A 22211-nucleotide genomic window follows, 5' to 3' on the forward strand; every position below is an offset into this window, starting at 1 on the left:
TCTAAAAGATTAGTTTTTTTTTTTAAAAAAAAAAAAATTTTCTTACATACTTTTTCTTTTCAAAATGAAATTCATTCATAACTTTCTCAAAGATAAGTGGTAATCACTTCCTATTTAATATTCCTTATAATCATGTCCTGAGCCTAACCAGAAAGATTACATAATAATCTTATGAGAATTCTTTTTCTTGCATCTTCTCCTCATGTGAATCTTTATGTCAAAACAATGTTTGTAGTGTGCATTCTGCACAGAAATCCTGCCAGTGCTTATCCAAATACATCTATAAATGTGGTGTTCTTTTCATATTCTACTTTTCAGATCACCAAATCCTCCATAAATGACCATGGCAAACTACTTCCTTATTTGTCAAGAACACTGTACCTTATACCTCCTGTGACCTTCTACCAGAAAGACATCAGAAGCATCTTGAAAAACTTGATCAGCTGATCATGATGGAATCCTACTTATTGTGGTAAAGCTCCTGATGAAACTCAGCTGGCATTTATCCTACAGCATAGAAGTAAGCTCATATGCAGCCAGTTCTCCCCCAACCTCCAAAGGTGATAAATGTCTACCATCAAGCTACCGAAGTAATGATCTTGCTCTCATCTCAATTTTGTCACAGCCAAACAGGCAGGACAGCTAATATCAGGATATCTGAACATAAGGATTATATCCGTTTCCACCAATACAATCACTCAGGACTTGCTGACCATTTGGACACCCGCCATAAAATACGGTGGAAGAAAGCCACCTTACTACACCGCAGCAAGTATAAATAAGAGAGATTATTCCTAGAATTCAGTCTCAGCTCTAAAAAACTCCCCAAACCTCAACAAATTTGGATGCATGAGACTGCCCCAAATATGGGAAGCTTGCATTCTCAGAACATCAGCCAAGACCACTACCCAATTTAGCCCACTAGGTGACCCCTTTTAGGACTCTAGGACCAACTTCAGTTGTCTTCAGCCATATTTGTTCGGCATTAGTGCCTGCATGCAAATATCATTATTTTTTATGTTCCCTGAAGATGGTAATGTAACATTACCGAAATATAGGAAGTATTAATAAAAGTGTTTTAATTAATATAATAGTATACATTGTCTTTCCCTAAAAATTAACAGTTATGTATCATCAACGTGTAAGTTTATCTACAAGAATTACATGTCCTGAAATCTCTTAATCTTTGATCTCTTAATTCAGATGAATTAAGAGATCAAAGAGTGGAAGTGAAAGTGGTTGTGCAGAATCATGGAAACTAGAGCTTTTTGGGGTAGGGGGGGGGTATTACCACTGGTAACAAACAAGAATGGAAATTAGTATAAGGCAGCAGTGCCTTTGGACATTATGTACACTAATGCCAGGAGCATTTGGAACAAACAGGAGAAATTTTTGGCATTGGTTAGTTCATCCTGGCTAAAGGTTATTGACAATAATAAGACATGGCTAACAGAAGACGATATAGTCAGTGGGATGGAACGTGAAGGGGTATAGTGTGTTCTGGGAGGATAGAGAGAAAAGAATGGGAGGAGCGTTACTGATGATAGCTGATGAACTGCAACCAAAGAGAGCAGAAGTTCAACTGCAGGCTAGTGAAAATAGCACATTTCAGGTTATCTGGTGTGAGATAGAGGACAGCAGAACAAAATATACAGTTGGATGCTGCTATAGACCAGGGGATGAAAAAGATGGAGATAGTATGCATCGACAAATAGACTCAATGAATGGAGAATAGGTAATTATTACTGGGGATTTCAACTATGGGAACATAGACTGGAAGGAGGAGGACACAGGAGAGGAAGGAAATGGATTTTATGCAGTCACTAAGGAAATAGAGCCTCTGTAGCTCAGTCAGTATATAAAGCCCTTTAGTCGGAAAAACCTGGGTTCGATTCCTGTCAGGGAAGTGAGGAATCTTTATCTGGTCTCTTACGACTAAAGATGAGTTAGCCACTCTCTTTGGTTGCAGTTCATTGGCTATCATCAATAACACACCTCCCATTCTTTTCTCTCTATCCTTCCTGACACACTATACCTTTCACATTCCATCCCACTAACTACATCATCTTCCGTTAGCCATGTCTCACTATTGTCAATAACCTTTGGCCAGGATGAACTAACCAATGCCAAAAATTTCTCCTACTTGTTTCTCATACGAAGGTAAGGGGTTTTTTCACCCAGAAACTTGGGTTTTGAGTCCCCCATAACAGGCAAACCAGCCCCATGAACACATGCTTCTATAGACATAGGACACCACCAGGAATAAGGACTAACCAACCCATTTCTTAGGATTTCGGTTCCGAATACCTACTTGGTAAAAGGTATAGATTTATGCATGAGCTTGAATTAGGATTAAGGGATAATTGCCTGAAAGAGCATGTAATGGAATATATACTAAGGGTTCAAGAGTGCTCAATCTAATAACTGCATCTGAGAATTTGTCTATAACGATATGAGCACTGATCTTATATAATGACCAGTGATCTTATGATCACTCTCACCAATTGGTGAGAGTGATCATAAGATCTTGACCTGGGATGTGTCTATATGTTTGGAATTACAGGGCTGGTAAGTATGACAAGCTTAGGAGATTGCTTGGATCAGTGCCATGGCACATGAAACTGCAAAGGCTAGATGATGATGATGGTGCATGGGAAATGGTAAAGGACTGTTTGAAGGAGGTAATGGCAGACTGCATAACTAGAGTTAGGAGAGTAAATCAAGTGGGAGTTAAATGGATAAATGCCATCATCAAGCTGGAGCTGCAAAAATAGAAACAATTGTGGAGGGAATTTAAGGAGAAGGTGATCTGCAGGCACATGAACAGTCCAAGGAACAGGCCAGAAGGGTAACTATTGTGGTAAGAATGGCAAAAGTAGATTATAAAAGGAAGTTAGCAATGCAGGATAAAGAGAATCCCAAACAGTTCTTTCGATATGCTGCAAGTAAAAGAAACAATGTATATTGCATAATATAATACATTTAGTTTAATCCTTTATCCAAATGTAAGCAAACAAAGTTTGCGCCTGAAAATATCTTCAGGACTGAGGTAAGGTGGCGCAATCCTAGGCAACTCGTAGTAAAGGTGGACCAAGCTCTCATCATTCCTTGTCTCAGTATCTCCCATAATGTAAAGCACATCTCCTTGCAGACATGTATACTGCTATGCATTAAGGGAAGGGCCACTAACCAGACCGGTTTCAACCTTTATTGAGGTCTCGTCTGTGGGAGACAGACCCAGAGTGGTGATATTAAGGTAGAAGCAATGGAGAGGTCATATTTACCTATACGAGTTGCCAACCGGTGTACCATCTTATTATTAAATTACTCTAGATTTAGAGAAAGATGTTGGAAGTTTATTTTGCACTTGGTTAGACTATAATAAATTTAGTTTAATCCTTTATCCAAGTGAAAGCAAACAAAGTTTGTGCCTGAAAATATCTTCAGGACTGGGGTAAGGTGGTGCAATCCTAGGCAACTCGTAGCAAAGATGGATCACACTCTCATCATTCCTTGTCTCAGTATCTCCCGTAATGCAAAGCAAATCTTCTTGCGGACATGTATACTGCTATGCATTAAGGGAAGGGCCACTACCCAGACCAGTTTCAACCTTTATTGAGGTCTTGTTCGTGGATTAAATTAAATTTATTATAGTCTAACCAAATGGAAAATAAACTAAACTTCCAATATATTGCATAATGATTTTAATGAATGCTGATGGTAGGGAGGTAACTGAATCAGCTGAAATAGTAGAATTACTAAGTGAACACTTTGTGAGAGTATATCATCCAGGTGGTGATATTGCAGGAAGGAGAGAGTCTAAGGCTTATATAAGGGAACTGAGACAAATGAAATAGAGGTTCATAGCATATTACAGATTAAACAATTTTAATCTAAGTCTCAGTTCTGGGTTAGCCTAGGGAAGGTGAAAAGATGGGCAAATAGTTCCACTGCATAAAGGAGGCTCCAAGACTAATGTAGCAAATTATTGACTGATCAGCACATCAGGAGTTGTTGTCAAAGTAATGGAGAAGTTAGTAAAGAGCAAAATACAGGAATGGGTAGATGGAAATGGAATATTGTATGGGGCCAGCATGATTTTATGAAAGGTAGGTCATGCTTCAGTAACTTGCTCACATTTTATAATACGGTGACAGCTGAGATGAATAAAGGAAATGGGTTCACAGTGATACTGCTGGACTTAGCAAAGGCGTCTGACAGGATACTACATGGGATTCTAATCAGTAAACTGCAGCACAGGGGGGATGGACATAGGGTTGGCGAGATGGATAAGAGAGTGGCTGATGAAAAGATATTGGAGAGTAGCTTATCTGTATTGTTAATTTGTACATTAATGATATAGAAAAAGATCTGAGAGGAACTGTTCAGTTATTTGCTGATGATGCAAAGTTGGGTAGCGCAATAGTTAATGTAGATGGATGTCAAAATTTTGCAGGATGATTTGGATAGATTGACAGACTGGCAAAGGCAAATGGACGTCAATTTAACATGGCAAACTGTAAGGCTATGCATTTTGAGGTGAAAAGACTACCAGCTGTACCATTGATAGAACTGTACTCCAGGATACTGATGAAGTCAGAGACTTGGGAGTGTTAGTGGATAGGGAGTTAAAATTTAGGGGCACATAGCAAAAGTGGCTAAAGGAGCTTATCGGATTACTTGGTTACTGTTCCGCTTTTTATCGAGCCTTGATAAGATCCCATCTTGATTACTGCACGCAGATACAGAAGTGGAGGATCCAGAGGAAAGTGACCGAGATCACGTCTATGGAATGAACTTACAAGAACAGGTTGAAGATTTGTGGGTCAAAGAAACTGGTTAATAGGCAAAAAAGGGGTGATATGATTACAAATTACTGAGGGGTTTTTTACAAGATTAATTCAGAATGGGTCTGGTGGTGGTGGGAGAACTAGGGGGGGCATCCATGTAAACTTAGTAAGAGTGTAGTTAGCAAGGATGTTAGAACTAGGGTTTTGGATTGAAAAGTGGTGATTGAGTGGAATAGGTTGCCAGAGTCTGTTGTGGGTGTCATGACTGTGAATGAGTTCAAAGCAAAGTATGAGAGATACTGCACAAATGTTAGATAGTTCTTGACATGATGTTTAGAGCCTGTCTCGATGAGTGTAAGGTCTCCTTGGGGTAGCCCATAATAATGATAATAATAATATCTCTAGTACAGGGTTTCTGTTAACCACAGGCTGTAAGTTTGAATTCTTTCAGGGACACGGATATTTCTAGATGGAAATAAACTTCGCCTGACATATGACCAACACCCTGTTTATTGGAGCTTTTAAGTGGCTTCAAAAAGTTTCACATTTGGTTTGTAAAGCAGGATTTCTAGATTATGTAAAAAAATATAAAACAAAAAACTTAAACCCACCAAAATTACTCATGTAGTATAAATATTATATTTGTTAAAGTAACATAAAATTATAACATAACATTTCTACCTACATAATTTTGTAGTCAGAAATGTTGCGGCAAGAGTATGGAAGTGCAAGTGTATCAGTGCCGAAAGATAAGTTCTTTTTTCTTTTTTGGAAGTTTTAACGACAATTAATTCATTCTTTTTGCATCATCATATTTATAAGTGTTTGTGTGATTAACTGTAAGGGCAGTGTGTAATAATAGTTGCTGCACATACAAAATGTATAGCCTTTGCAGAATGAAACTAGGGATCATGCTTGTCAAAAGTGTAAAGAGAGTAAGAAGAGTGATAGCAGTAAGTTGAAAGGTGCAATGCATGATAATGAGACTGGCGTAATTAGTTTTGCAAGCAGTACAAGTGACTGTACAAATGACATGATGGAAAATGAAGAGAGTGACTAGATAGCAATGGAAAAGATAGCACACTTCACAGACAAAAACATGAGATTGATCTATTAGAGAAATGCCTGGAAGATGGTATGACACATCAGCAAAAGAAGAGAAAGCAGAGCATGAAAGAGCAAAAGTGTGAAAACAAGGATTGGATTTTTGTATGGTGATTCATTGATATGAGAGAGTCCTTCAGGAGAGTGTGATGAAATTGTGTTTTCCTGGATATAAGATAAAGGATGTCAGTGATACTCTAAGGATGCTTAGAGATGTTTATTTTGGTTGGTACAAATGATTTAGCAGGTGACTAGTGTGGTATGCAAGAAGTATGAAAAAGTCGCTAGTGCATGCAGAAAAAGAAGAGTGAGAAAGTAAACATTGTGAGTCTGTTGCCTGTGTCATTGCTAATGAGTCAGTGCACAAATTGTGCAGAAGGAATGGTGTGAAGTTCATGGATTTGAAGAGCAAGTCTGATGGAAGGAAACATTTTATAAGATTGACTGCTTGCATCTAAATGGACTTAGTGTCAGGAGGTTTGATAAAGTGTTGTTCAGTGAGAGTTCAGAAGTATAAAGTCAGGGAAACTAGAATGTTTAGGGGGGGGGGTGCAATGGAGGTGAGCATGGAGGCAACCTAGAGGTCAGTAAGTGGGAGCGTTATCACATGATGCAAAATGTAGCACCCCAGGTCAACTTTAGTTAGCTAAGTAACACAAAGTGTAAGATAGGTTGTGCAGTGAAGTGGGTATTGCAGTTTATGTATACGAATGCCAAAAGTATATTATAATAAGGTTATGGCATTGGTTAGCACAATCTGGCCAAAAGTTATAGGCATTAGTGTCTTCAGAGAGGACAGGAGAAGAGGTTTTGCTAATGATAGCAGAGGAATCAAAGCCAAAAAAGAGTAGAGGTGCATCATGGATACAGCTATTCAGATGACAGTTCATTTGAAGCTATCTGGTATGAGATAGAGGCCAACAAGCTGAAACATGCAATTGGTTGCTGCTATTGAGAGAATGTATGTCATGCACTTGCAAATTAGCATGATGAATACAGGTTGAGTAATTATTATGGGGAGATTTCAGCTATGGGGACATAGATTGGGGGGGGGGGGGGGAGGAATGATCAAAGGCAGGGAAGCAATGAAATTTATACAGCTGCTAAGAGATAATTACTTGAGGCGACATGTATGTAATGGAGTGGACATGGGGTTTAAAAATGCCAGGTCTGAACACTGCATCAGACAACTTAACATAACCAATCTAGTCACACTGCCTCCTCCTGAAGAAAGTGATCATATAGTCTTCACCTGGGAGATTGCCACACATGCAAAATTTTCTATTAAGAATGGGTATGTATGGAATTACAAAGCAGGTGATAATGACAAGCTGAGGAGACAGCTTTCAGCAGAGCAATGGCATAAAAATTTGGAGAGCAGTGGCAGCTCTTCCATAAGGGCTGCAGCCCCCTCCAGTATGAAATGAAAGTTCCTGTTTTGTTATCGCTGTTCTTAAATTTTTATACATTTATCTAAAAACCGTTATTTTCTTGTTTGTAATACAATACAGCTCGACAGTATTTTATATAATTCATTTTGTAGCAATAGTTGTATTTTGCAATAGTCAATATGCTGTGAGGCTAGGACTAGTATAGTCAACGCTGGAGCTGCATTCAATGCAGACCGCACCAAACCGCTACCTAGTGGGGATAATGATTTAATTGTAGTTTGGCTGGTAGCATTGCAGCCACCACTACAAATTCTTACAAGCCGCCACTGGAGGGGTGATGTCTTTGGTGCATGGAAGGTGGTCAAGGGATGTTTGATAAAAGCAGTATCTGAATGTATACTTAGGTCAGAAGGATAAATCAGGTAGGAGTTAAGATGAATAGCTTCGGTCAGCAGGGGATGCACACAAAAGGTTGTGGAGGGATTATAAAGAAAGAGTTGATTAGCATGCCCATGAGCAGTATAAGGCAGAAGCAAAGATAACAGTGAAGGCCAAAGCTAATTATGACAGAAAGCTAGCTGAGGCCAAAAGAAACCCTAAAGAGTTCTTTCACTATGAGGCAATTAAAAAGAGGAATGACTCTAGTAGGATTACTTTAAAAGTGCTGATGGTGAAGAGATAACAAAATCAAATCATATGATTGATTATTGAGTGAGTATTTTGCAGGGGTGTACCATCTAGGTGGTGACATTGCAATGCCAGGTGTGACATTGACTGATAGGAGAATTGGAAGTGCTTAAAATATTGCAGAACCTCAATACAAACACAGACATGGGATTAGGTGGCAAATTGGCTCATCTATTATAAGAATGTACAAGGGAATTATCTGACAATGCTGTTTAATTTAAGCCTCATTTCTGGGAAGGTGCCAAAGAAGTAGAAAGAGGGCAAAACAATCCCACAGCATAAAGAAGGCTCCAAAATAGACATAGCAAATTATAGGCCAATCAGTATCTCAGGAGTGGATATTAAGGTATTGGAGAAATTGGTGAAAGACAGAATTCAGGATTGGATGGATAAGAATATGATACTCTATAAATACAACATTTTTTTAAAGCTTATTTTTTTATAATCAAATAATCATGGAACTGGATAAAGGAAATGGCTGCTCAGTGATACTATCCTTTGCAAAAGCATTTGACAAGATTCAACACAGAACTCCATGGAAAATATTTTTATTAAATTGACTTATTTTTAGAACATTCATGTTATGTCATTATGTATCATATGTACCATATCGTCTGTCGCATGGGTTACTAAGGGACGTGTTTGGGTTTTAGGCAGAGGGACCTGTTCGAAAAATATGTTACAGTCTCCCTTAGACACCACTCCTCAGCACTCTGCTACAGGAAACTCAATCAATGGGCTACTACCTGTTTGGGGAGGTGTTTAGAGGCAGTGCAAAGAAATGGTTCTGCAAAAGGATGGAAATGGTAATGACAACAGACTATGGCTTTAGGCAACTGGAACATCTTCTCTTTGACATGGAAGGAGAAGGAACTGGTTGAGGAAGCCAAGCATAGCAACTAGATTTAGTCAGGCTTTCTTCGACAGAGGAGAGGCTCTGAAACTGTTGACCTGGATGAGGGGGGTTGAAGCGCTACTACTCTGCAGGCAGGTGTGGGGATACTCACAAGCCCCCAACTGTCAGACTGTTGCTGAGTGGATCCCATTGGGATGGGTATGTGTGTTAAGGATCCAGATGAAAAACCACAACTTGGCTGTGGTGCAAGTCTATGCACTTAATCTGGAGTCAGAATACTTTGCCTTCCTATAGGAAGGCAGAGTATTCTGACTCCAGATGCTACCATCAACACTGGTAGGCCTAAGCAGCTATACCGAATGAAATGGGAGGCACTGGAAAATGAGGCTGTGAGGAAGAATTTTGCAGATGACATTTCCTCCAGGTTCAAAGAGATTCCCAAGCATACTGCAGATGTTGAGGAGGAGTGAGAGCTGTTCAGAACAGCTGTCACTGCCTCTGCACTCTCATGCTGTGGCAGAAAGCGGCTCAGCATGGCGACAGACAGTGAGAAAAGGACCTTGGTGGAAAGAGGTCAAAAAAGCTGTCCGGGCAAAACATGAGGCCTACCTAACATGGCTTAGGGTCAGGCCACCTGAGATGCATTTCTGGTACAGTGAGGCAGTAAAGACAACAAAGCAGAAGGCTTGGGAATCCTTTGGAGAAAGATTAGACTCATCCTATGCAAATAAAGTATTCTGGGAGACCATCTGCCACCTTCGAGAGAGGAAATCGTGCACAGCAAGGGCAATTAAAGCCTCTGATGGTGCACTTTTAACAACCAAGAAGGATATCCTCCACAGATGGAGGGAATGTTTTAAGAGCCTTCTTAACCCAGTGGCCCGTCAGTTGTGGACATCCAAGAGGTGCAGATCGGGGCGATGGCTAGTCTCACAGCAGAAGAGATCTATTTAGCAATACAATTGCCAAAATCGGGCAAGACTGCTGGTGATGATGAAATTCGGCGCGAAATGCTAAAAGCCTTAAATCGAGACTGTGTTCTGTAACTGACTAGAGTGTGTCAGGCTGCTTGGATATCTGAGTGAGCACCAAAGCAATGGCAGACAGGCACTTCAAGAAGGGAGACCAGAGAGATTGCAGCAACTATCGTGGCATCTTTCTGCTCAGCCTGCCTGGGAAAGTATATGCTAGGTGCTTGGAAAGAAGGTGCAGGATCATAGTTGAGTCAAAGTTCCAAGAAGAACAATGTGGCTTTTGTCCTGGTAGAAGCACAACTGACCAAATCTTCACTTTAAGGTAAGTCTTTGAGAAATCTTGGGAATATGCCAAGAATTTCTACAGATGTTTTGTGGACTTGGAGAAGGCATATGACTGGGTTCCTCGGGATAAGCTTTGGCAAGTAGTACAGGAGTATGGAGTGGATGGCCAACTATTAGCTGCCATCAAGTCCCTGTATGAACACCCAGAGTTTTGTGTCAGGGTAAACAGCACAAAGTCTGAACCTTTCACAGTTTCTGTTGGCCTCTGCCAAGGGTGTGTTCTGTCACCCCTCCTTTTCATAATATTTATGGACTGGATTGATAGGCACAGCCAAGGCAGTGAGTCTGTCAGAATTGGAAGATGTAGCATTGGACATCTCCTTTTTGCAGATGACCTAGTTCTGCTTAGCTCTTCCACAGATGACCTCCTGCAGACCCTGGATAGGTTTGTAGCTGTTTGTGCAGAAGCCGGAATGAAGATCAGTGTGGCCAAAACTGAAACATTTGTGGTCTCAAGACAACCATCCCAAGTGCACTCTACATGTGAGTGGAGTCCTACTGAGGCAGGGGGAGAAGTTTAAATACCTTGGGTCCATCTTCACAAGTGAAGGAAAGTGGGACGTAGAGCAAGATACTTGGATTGGCTCAGCAAGCACAATATTGCGGGAGCTTGGACGAAGTGGGAGCTAAGCAAGAAGGCAAAACTGGGGCTGTCTTCAATACAGCCCATGTCCCCATCCTCATCTATGATCATGAGAGTTGGGTAATAACCAAAAGAATGCAGAGAAGAATCCAAGCAGCTGAAATGCGGTTCCTTCGAGGGAGGTTGAGACGCTGACAAGACTTGACAGAATCAGAAGCTCTGCAATTCGGGAAACCCACAATACTCAAACGTTGCTTCTCCGTGTTGGGAGATCATAGTTATGTATGGGCACCTGGTCAGAATGCCACAAGAGAGGCTTCCCCAGCAGGCCCTCTTTGACATGACAGAGGATGGGAGGCCATGTGGACGGCCAAGGACTCACCGAATAGATTATATCCAAAATCTTGGGTGGACACGTTTGGGAGTCCCACCAGAACACCTGAGCTTGGTGGCAGAGGATCGTGACCATTGGAAGTTCCTCTTGCAGCTGCTGCCCTACAACCCAATTAGGAAAGGTGGGCCTTGAAGATGATTGAATGGTTCATTATCATAATTTCTTTCAGATAATTTTTTTATGAAATATTTCAAAGGGATTCTGTGAAGAAGAACTCTGTATGTAAGATTCTGCAGTCTCAAAAAAATTAAGAAAACACTAATTCATGGTATTTTTACATAAGGTTATTGTTATTGTATATAAATGTTTCATGATTTAATTATTTTTTGTCACTATAACCATGATTACACATACACACCATCATCAAATTCCTGACATTTATCCTCAAGGGACAGGATATCATAGTACTACATGAAAAATTGACATCATTACTAACTTCCTACCTATAATTTTCCTCCAAATCAATCTATTACCACTCAAGGCTCCAACATTGTCAGATCTTATATTTCTATCTTCCAAGGCACTTTTTACAATATCAATTCACCTATATCTTGGTCTTCCTCTGGGTCTTTTTCCTGCCAACCTGGCAGAGAATGCTTGTTTTGGTAATCTTTCTGTTCAGACATTCTGTTTAAGTGACCATACCACCTGAGATTAGCTTCGCCAACACATTTCTGGATGCTAACAATGTCAAGTTCTTTCCTAATATCCTCGTTTTTAATATGATATTGCCATTGATGGCTATCTGTTCAAGCTCTAATCTTTCTCAGGACTCTCATATCTGCGGTCTCTAGTCTTTGGTAAAGTGTTTTAAGTCTAACCCAGCTCTCAGATCCATAAGTTAAATCTGGCTTGAACACTCTTGTATACAGCTAATTTAGTGTTTTGACACTAATTTCTCTCTTATTCCATGAAAATTTACTCAGTTGACTTCCTATCATACCAGCTTGTTGATTCTGTTGTCTATTTCCATATTTAATTTGCCATCTCCACTAAAAATCATGTATAGGCAGCTGAAATGTTTCACTTGGTCCATAGGTTCTCCATCCACAATGCAGTTGATATTTTCAATACTTCTGCCTATTTTTATTGTCTTTGTCTTGTTATTGCTGACCTTCATACGAAATATATTACAACAGTTATTCAATTTAATCAGGGAATCTTGCAGACTTGTAGTGGATTTATTTAGAAGTAAATAAATCATCCACATAAACCAAAGAGCTGACATTAACATCTCCAATTTTGACATAAGATTTAATATCACATTCCTTCATAATGTGATCCATACAGATAATGAATAACAGAGGGGATAATGTACATCCTTGTCTCATACCAGATTTAACACTAAACCATCTTCCTGTACTTCCTTCAGTTCTAACAGCTGACTTACAACTCAAATAAAGACTAAGTATTGCTTGATATAATGCCCCACTGACACCATACATCTGTAACATTTTGAATAGCTTCTCTTTTGGCACCTTGTCACATGCTTTTTTTCAGACCTACAAAGCTTAAATACAGTTCTTTGTTATATTCCCATGATTATTCAACTATTTTTCGTAAAGTGAAGATCTGATCCTGATAGCCTCTATTTGGCCTGAATCCAACTTGTTCTTCACCAAGATTCTCTTTCACAATCCTTCTCAACTGTTTCTCAAGTATACTGGCATAAATCTTACCAGGAACAGTCAATAGAGAAATAGCTCTGTAATCCTGACATTAAGTTTTATTTCCCTTTTTATATATGGGTACTATGAGAGCTCTACTCCAATCATCTGGAATTCATCCCTCTAAACTATGCAGTGAAGCCACTGTAAGATTTTTATACCTTCATACATGAGCATTTCTTTTTGGATATCATCTACTCCAGCTGCCTTTCCAAATTTCAGACGTTTCATGGTTTTTTTCTACTTCAAATATTAATATGTATTCCTGATTGCATGCCTGGTTAGTGTTTTTTTTTTTTTTTTTTTATCACAGTGCTTTCATCACTGCTGGTTTCATTTCACAATTTTTCAAAGTAATTACTCCATACTTCAAGGATATCTTTTTCTCCAGTTTCATATTACTTCATTGTCTCTCTAATTCATTTTATAGCTTTCCTCCATTTATGAGCTTCTTCATCAACCTTCAGAATATCTTGCACCTTCTTAATATTTATTATTATTATGTGACACCTCCAGGGAGTCCAAAGACTCATTTAGAGAGAGTGTGCCAACAGCATCGAATGATTTATTGCCTTCCAACTATAAACCACATTCAAACTTGCTTAACTTTCTGTGTGAACCATTAGTAGCAGAGGCTCTACCAATCGACTAACCTTTGCTTTTTATTTTCGATGTTCTTACCAAAGTCTTCCCATGACTTTTGTTTAGCTAGTTTTACAAAGTCAGCTTGTTTTCTCTAAGAGCACAAGCAGACTTATTTGCCATGAACTTTTGATATGCTTTCTTCTTTTCTTTCACTACCTGTTTAATTTCAGGAAGTTAAACAGCCAGTGAAAGAAAATGTCCACCACACCACATGTTTCTCTGACTGAATCAATCAATATTTTCTTCAGAGCTTGCCAATGAATCTCCAAGGTTTGATTCCTGTTCTCAAAGTCTTTCATTTTTTCTTGAATAATGTTTGTATATTTCAGTCTACAGTTCACATCTGAGAGCTGCTCAACTTTTATTCGCTTTAAAACTTTCTTCCATATTCTTCTTTTCGATATTAAATTCAATTTTATCCTGCTCAAAACTAAATGGTGATCACTTCAATTTCAAAACCTCTGTACACTCTAGTGTCCTGCAGCAGGGAGAAAACATCACCATCAACAATAACATAATCAATGAGACTTTTCTTATTCCATGCATCTTCTCTCCATGTGAATTTGCACACCTTTTTATTGCCAGGTCCATGTCTTGAGCAGAAATCCAACAAGTATTTGCCATTATTATTAGCTTTGCTCTTTTCTCCAAATTTTCCCAAAATATTTTTGTATGTCTGACAATCACATCCTACTTTACTATTTAGATCCCCAACAAGGACCAACTTTTCCTTTTTCATTGTGTCAGTTGCTTTCTCTAAAGCCTCAAAAAATTCCTCCAATGCTACCTTAGTAGAACCTTCTGTGGGACCATAAGCACAAATAACTCTCATTGTCCAGTTCCCCATTCTGATATTTGCCCACATCACTCTATTTGAAATTGCCTGAATATAACATTTTCTATTTATTGCTCAGAAAGATCTCACCGGTTTTTGCCTTTTTTGTTTGTCATCCCTATTATATTGATCCTGTATTTATCCAATTCTTCAGCTAGCTCCATTTCTTTACCATTCAGGCTTCTTATGTTGATAGTACCAATATTGAGAGGTACCTGTGACACAGTGTATTTATTAATAGAGCATGTAAAGACCACAGTAATAACTTTTAATTAATAAAGGTACAAATATTTTGTACTGAAATTTACAGTACATCGTCAGTGTCAACAGTTAAAAGAATGGAATACAAAGTAAAGAACAGTCGGTGGATCACCACATATAACTGTTGCTGCGTGCTAGGAGAATAATTACTACTACTACTTCTTTTGCTATGCCTTATCCCGTGTTAAATGGGGTCGGCGTTCACATCTTTAATCTTCTTCTTCCAGATTCTCCAGTCCAGGGCATCTTCCCGACTCCATCCTTTCTCCGTAAGATCCTCTGCCACATTATCCCTCCATCTGAGTTTGGGCCTGCCTCTTTTTCTCCTTCCCTCCACCTCCATATGCTCCACTCATTTACCAACACACTCCTCACTCCTCTCTACATGACTTAACCACCTCAGCCTGCTTTCTTGTACCTTCTTACCGATCGGTCCCACCTTGATCGTCCCTCTGATGTTGTCATTCCTTATCCTGTCCTCCTTTGTCACACCACTCATCCATCTCAACATCCGCATCTCCGCCACCTCCATCTTCTTCTCCTGTGCCTTTGTTATAGGCCACGTCTCCGCATCATGGAGCATCGCACAGGTTCCCGCTCATCTTCCTTCAGTTCATCCAGCCGCATGTTATTCGGTGCTGTATTTCCTCATCCAGGTCACCATTCCTCTCAACGACCGACCCAAGGTACTTGAATTTCTTCCCTGAAGTTAACCTTTCACCCTGGAGTCGTATGATCATATCCTCGTCACTCCCTGTTCACATATATTCGGTCTTTACCCGGTTATTTTCATACCTCTCTCCTCCAATACCTTTTTCCACTCTTCCAGGGTCTTTTCAAGTTTTTCTCGGAATGGTTCGCAGAGAACAATATCTATCAGCAAACATCATGCTCCCTGGTGCCTCCTTCTTGACATCCTCCACTAGTACATCCATGACCAGATCAAAGAGGTAGGGACTCAGAGTTGATCCCTGATGGAACCCTACGACAATAGGGAACCCCTCTGTCATTCCGACACTAGACCTGAGTTTTTGCTCCCTCATACATCTCCTTCACCAACCTCGCGTACTTTTCCGACACCCCCGTTCTTCCTCATACACCTCCATACCTCCTGTCTGGCCACTCTGTTGTATGCCTTTTCCAGGTCTATAAACACCATATGTAGCTCTGCCTGCATCTCCCTATATTTCTCCATCAATCGCCTTAGTGCAAATATTGCATCCGTTATCCCTCTTCCTGGCATAAATCCAAACTGCTCCCCACCAATTTTTGTTTCCTGCCGTATCGTTCCTTCAATTAATCTTTCCCATATCTTCAACTTGTATGATATCAGCTTGATCCCTCTATAGTTGCTACAATCTTGAACATCTCCTTTTCCCTTATAGATTGGTACGAGAATGCTTAGGAGAATAATTACTAAATATTAATACATAATCCTTTAAAGATAATTAATTTTCATTGCTGGTTGCATAAAATAAAAGTCTCCCAGATTTTTCTACAACAGATAAATAGCCTTCACCCACGTATTCAATTCACCATGAAAAAAGAAAATTCTGGTAGTTTACCATTCTTGGACATCCTCCTTACACGTACATCTTCTGGTACGTTATCTACAAGTGTTTATCCAAAACCTACATTTACTGGCAGATACATTCATCAAAAGTCTGCTCATCACACATCTCAAAAAGTTGGCATTATCAAATCCTTAATTAATAGAGCACATAAAGCATCCACCTCTCCAGTAATCTTACAACATGAACTTTCTACTATAAAAAAGTTAATAGAATCAAATGGTTACTACCCCAATCAAATCCAGCAGATAATTGAGTCCTATGTTCCAATACCTCAGGTTTCTTCAACAGACCGCAGAGTTCCAATCCCTCACATTCCAGGCATCTCAGAACCGATAGACAGAATTTTGAAGAAATATCATCTGATTCCCATGTATATTCCTATCAACAGAAGATCTTCCTTATTGCCATCTACAAAAGATAAATTGTAACCTGTATCTTTGGCTGGCATTTACCAAATACAGGTGTGAAATTCAACGCATCTTATTTTGGACAAACAGGCCGTTCTGTGGAAAAAATTAAAGAACATCAATATTATACTGAATACGTCTGCGCTGTTAGCCTAGTGGCTTTGTGCTTCGTAACCATATGCCTGGGGAAGGAGTGTCCCAGGTTCGATTCCCATTGAAAATGTGAGGAACTTGAGGATCTTCCTCAGAAATAGCCAAGTTAGCCAGTTTGGGCGTGGGCAGTAGGGTTTTTTTCCACCAGTTTATCTGGCGTTTCTCATCCCGCATAAGTCTGGTCTAGCACAACACAGCATTCACACTACTCATAATATCCAGTGGGATAAAGCTCTTTTCCTCCATAGATGCAGGTTCAAATATGAACGCCTTTTTAAAGAAAGTTGTGAAGCTATTTTACATCAGCAGAATTTAAATTGAAATAACTCTCTCTCTCTCAAAAATCTGGGAGACTTTTATTTTATGCAACCAGCAATAAAAATTAATTATCTTTAAAGATTATTTATTAATATTTAGTAATTATTCTCCTAGCACATGGCAACAATTATATGTGGTCATCCACCGACTGTTCTGTACTTTTGTATTCCATTCTTTTAACTATTTGTATGACACTGAAGATGTACTGTAAATTTCATAAGAAATATTTATACCTTTATTAATTAAAAGTTATTTTTGTGGTCTTTACGTGTTCTATTAATAAATGATAGTAACAATCTTGAATTCTAGTAATATTAAGTTGGAGTGTGTTTTAGGGTTTGTTTCAGTAACTGAGTTTTCACTGTTTGCCCTAGTTCCCTGGTGAAAACAACGGGTACCATGTTTAACCAAGCGACGCCCCAGCAGGCATGAAATTTTGTCATGTTGTGGTATAAGCCAATAAGAATGCAATTTGGTCAGCTAAATCCCAAATTGCCAGCCATCCTCGTTCAGTCAAATATCCAATTGGATACCTAAGAATCTAACAGATAAGCTTAGCTGTTGATGGTTATTCATGACTTATTTTTCACGGAATTAACAACACCACACTTTTATTTTACAAAGATGTTTATTAACGCTTATATTTCGTTGATTTTCAACTCAGCATCATCAGAGCACAACACACTTGTACATGCGACAGTGAGTGAGTGAAACAATATAATTACAAAAGACAAAAGAGCTATTTTTGACAGTCTCTAACGAGAAGAGAAAAAAAAAAAACAGCTATGCAGGAGTTTTTCTTAGGATAATCGTCTCCCAAATTTTTGGCAAATTAATGCAACCATATTTGTTAAGGTTGGGAGAATTCTTCAAAGCCATTGCTGACTCAAAAAATAACCTTTCAGATCTATAACGACTCCTAAATAGCACATTCGGTTTCCTCCATCTAATCCTGTGTGAAGGAGTGTCCAAAGAATGGTCTGCCAGTCCCGACTTGCCATAGTAATAGTAGCAAATGTATCTTTCATGTTCTTCCAGGCTCTGATGTTCACTGATCTTCCTGGTTGCCCATAATAGGCCAAGTCACAGTCACAAGGAACTTCATACACTCCTGGGTGTGCTAAAGGGTGAAGTTTATCCTTAGGCGAGCGGATCAGAGTTGCCAGCTTGACATGAGGTTGGAAAGTGCTGCGAAGGAAATGTTTCAACAATACTTTGGCTATCTTTTCTGATGTACCTCTGATATAGGGAATGGAAATGGTCATGTTGTATTCTTGTGTATTAGGGAATGGCAGAGTAATGGGCCAATGTAGTATTTTATCTATTTTGTAGGGAGTGTAGCTGTTGGCTAAGAAAGTATGGCACAAATATTGGAGTTCTGTGGTCAGAGCTGTATTGTTAGAACAAATGGCTCTGGCTCTGTGTGTAAGTTTTAAAATGCTGTACTGTTGGACTGGATGATGATGTGATTGTTATGTAGGTATCTTCCTGTGTGTGTTGGCTTTCTGTAAATAGAAAAAGATAGTGATCCATCTGAAAGACGGGTGACTAATGTGTCAAGAAATGATAAACAGTTATTTGATTCTTTTTCTACTGTGAAGTGGATTTTGGGGTGTTGGCTGTTTAGGTAGGTGACAAACGCATCCAAAGTGTCATGTCCATGTGGACAGATGGCAAACACATCATCTACATAGCGTAACCACACTTGTGGCTTGTATGTAGCTGTGGTAAGTACTTTGTTTTCAAAGTGTTCCATGTAAAAATTTGCTAACAGGGGAGGGGGGGTCACCTCCTTATTTACCAATGTAGACACTCTTGATTTAATCAAATCTAAATTTCCCCCTGATATTTTTGAATTATTTAAATTTACCATGAATGCAGGTTACTTTCCATGGAGAGGAAAATTCTACAAACAGATTAATGGTACTGCTACGGGATTCCCCCCCCCTCTTTCTCCCGTTAGCAAATTTTTACATGGAACACTTTGAAAACAAAGTACTCACCACAGCTACATACAAGCCACAAGTGTGGTTACGCTATGTAGATGATGTGTTTGCCATCTGGCCCCATGGACAAGACACTTTGGATGCGTTTGTCACCTACCTAAACAGTCAACACCCCAAAATCCACTTCACAGTAGAAAAAGAATCAAATAACTGTTTACCATTTCTTGACACATTAGTCACCCACCTTTCAGATGGATCACTATCTTTTTCTATTTACAGAAAGCCAACACACACAGGAAGATACCTACATAAACAATCACATCATCATCCAGTCCGACAGTACGGCATTTTATAAACATTTACACAGAGCCAGAGCCATTTGTTCTAACAATACAGCTCTGACCACAGAACTCCAATATTTGTGCCATACGTTCTTAGCCAACGGCTACAATCCCTACAAAATAGATAAAATACTACATAGGCTCATTACTCTGCCTTTCTTAATACACAAGAATACAACATGACCATTTCTATTCCCTATATCAGAGGTTCATCGGAAAAGATAGCCAAAGTTTTGTTGAAACATGGCCTTCGCAGCACTTTCCAACCTCAAGTCAAGCTGGCAACTCTGATCCGCTCGCCTAAGGATAAACTTCACCCTTTAGCACACCCAGGAGTGTATGAAGTTCCTTGTGACTGTGACTTGGCCTATTATGGACAAACAGGAAGATCAGTGAACATCTGCCTGGAAGAACATGGAAGATACATTCGCTACTATGACTATGGCAGGTCGGGACTGGCAGATCATGCTTTGGACACTCCTCCACACAAGATTAGATGGAGGAAAATGAATGTGCTATTTAGGAGTCGTTATAGATCTGAAAGGTTATTTTTTGAGTCAGCAATGGCTTTGAAGAATTCTCCCAACCTTAACAAATATGGTTGCATTAATTTGCCAAAAATTTGGGAGACGATTATCCTAAGAAAAACTCCTGCATAGCTGTTTTTTTTTTTTTTCCCGTTAGAGGGCGTCAAAAATAGAACTTTAGATCTTTTGTCTTTTGCAATTATATTGTTTCACTTACTCATTGTCGCGTGTACAAGTGTGTTGTGCTCTGATAATCCCAAGTTGAAAATCAGCGAAATATAAGCGTTAATAAAACATCTTTGTAAAAAAAGGAGGAAACATAAGAGGGTGCACCACAAGAAGGTGTGGATTGGACATTTGTTCAGAAGTCCTGGTCGGTTCTCTGCATTCCTCTAAAGGCTACGTGGAGGTCTCCTCTCAGTTATAGAACTTTGACCCTTTATCCCCCCCCCCCCCCCAACACACACACACACACTATCCAACAATAATTGTCCAGACAGCCCTGCTTTTTGAAGTTATGGAATGTTCCAGGTTTCTTAATATAAAACCGGTGTACAGATAGAAGGAAACAGTATTTCATCGTAGAAGTTGAATATAAGTGATATGGCATTATGACATGAACTCACTGACTGAGAGAAGTGTCATCATGGTTCATGACATTAGTGACATGTCCATATGTGCCACTGTTGCTCAACTGAAGCATCCAAAGTCAATGGTTAGCAATGTGATCAACAAATGCACGTTCTGACATCACCAGCTTGTTTGACTTCAAACAAGCATTTGATTCCATTGACAGGAACAAAATGATAAACATTTTAAAATCTATGACACTAGATTCAGAACTACAAACCTTTATTACAAATTACTATAAAGATACCATGTCAAATTTAATAAAATAAAAAATGGCAAATTCATAGTAGAAAAAGGAGTCCTGCAAGGTTGCCCACTCTCACCAAATTTATTTATTACCTATCTCGAAGAAATATGTAAATGCATAGTTGAAGAACCAGGTCTACAAATAAATGGCAAACATCAACCACATTAAGTATGCAAATGATATTATTATTTTTGCAGAATCTAAAGAACAATTGGAAAAAACAAATAAAATTTTTAATGAAGAACGAAAATCAATCCTAAGCAAAACTAAAATAATGACAATACGAGGGTGACCTGAAAGTTCTCGGGCCTCGACCATAGATTGGATTTTTTTTCTAAGTTGGTACATCTGTCATAAGCATCTCCATGTGAAATTGCAAGTTATTCTATCAAGTAGTTTGTTTTATACAGCTGTCTGAAGCAACAGTGTTATCTGTATCCCTTGAAATGGATAAAGCTGAGTATTGTGAGGTTATAAAATTCTTTGTAAAAGGTTTAATGCCAAAAGAAATTCATTCGAAGTTCATAAAAGTTTATGGCACTCTTCTCATTCATTTTCGACAATTAAGAAATGGGCTGCCGAGTTTAAACATGGTTTAAACCAGCCTTTAAGATGATCCACATGAAAGACATCCAAAAAGTGTAACAACACCAGAAATCATTGATCAAGTGCAAGATATGGTATTGGATGACCAACAAGTCAAAGTGATTGAAATTGCTAAGATTATAAGCATTTCAGAAGAACGTGGATGATATATATTTTGCATAAAGAATTGCAAATGAAAAGCTTTGCCAAAGATGGGTGCCGCGTTTGCTCACAGCAGACCCAAAATCACTCGCATGAAAATCTCTGAACAGTGCTTGGAGCATTTTAACAAGAATAAAACTAATTTTGTGTGTCGATTTATTACTATGGATGAGACTTGAATTCACCATTACACACCAGAATCCAAACAGCAGTTAAAACAGTGGACAGAAGCCAGTTGTTCAGCACCAAAGAAGACCAAGTCAGTTCCATCAGCAGGTAAGGTCTTGGCATTGGTGTTTTGGGATGCTAAAAGGCATTTTGTTTATTAATTTTCTTGAAAAGAGTAAATCAATAACTGGGGAATATTATTCCAATCCGTTAACCAGACTAGATGAAAAAATTCGTGAGAAAAGACCTGGTTTGCAGAAGGAAAAAATAATCTTTCATCAGGACAATGCACCTGCCCACAAAAATGTTTTGGTAATGGGAAAATTAAGGGATCTGCACTATGAATTGTTGGAACATCCACCCTATTCTCCAGATTAGGCTCCCTCTGACTTCTATTTCTTGCCAAAAGTAACACTCTTCCTCGCTGGTCAACGTTTTCCTTCGAAACAAGAGGCGATTGTAGCTGTAGAGGGATATTTTGCAGATCTTATTGAGAACCACTACAGGGACAGGATAGTGGCACTAGAGCATCGCTGGAATAAATGTATTAGTCTTAAGGGAGATTATGTAGAAAAATAAAAATTATTTTGAAATTATAAATTTGTTTTTTCATTGTTAGGC

At 39.0% G+C, this 22211-nt stretch overlaps 1 protein-coding gene across 2 annotated transcripts in view; it reads right to left on the minus strand.

Annotated features, from left to right (window-relative positions):
* LOC150104211 (intracellular hyaluronan-binding protein 4-like) overlaps nt 1-22211 on the minus strand; it is a 168183-nt gene that overhangs the window by 45407 nt on the left and 100565 nt on the right. The window lies entirely within an intron of this gene.

The sequence above is a fragment of the Typopeltis vanoorti genome, chromosome 8, assembly GCF_054136105.1.
Source record: "Typopeltis vanoorti isolate ZY-2024b chromosome 8, IOZ_Tvanoo_1.0, whole genome shotgun sequence".
NCBI classification, from domain to species: domain Eukaryota; kingdom Metazoa; phylum Arthropoda; class Arachnida; order Uropygi; family Thelyphonidae; genus Typopeltis; species Typopeltis vanoorti.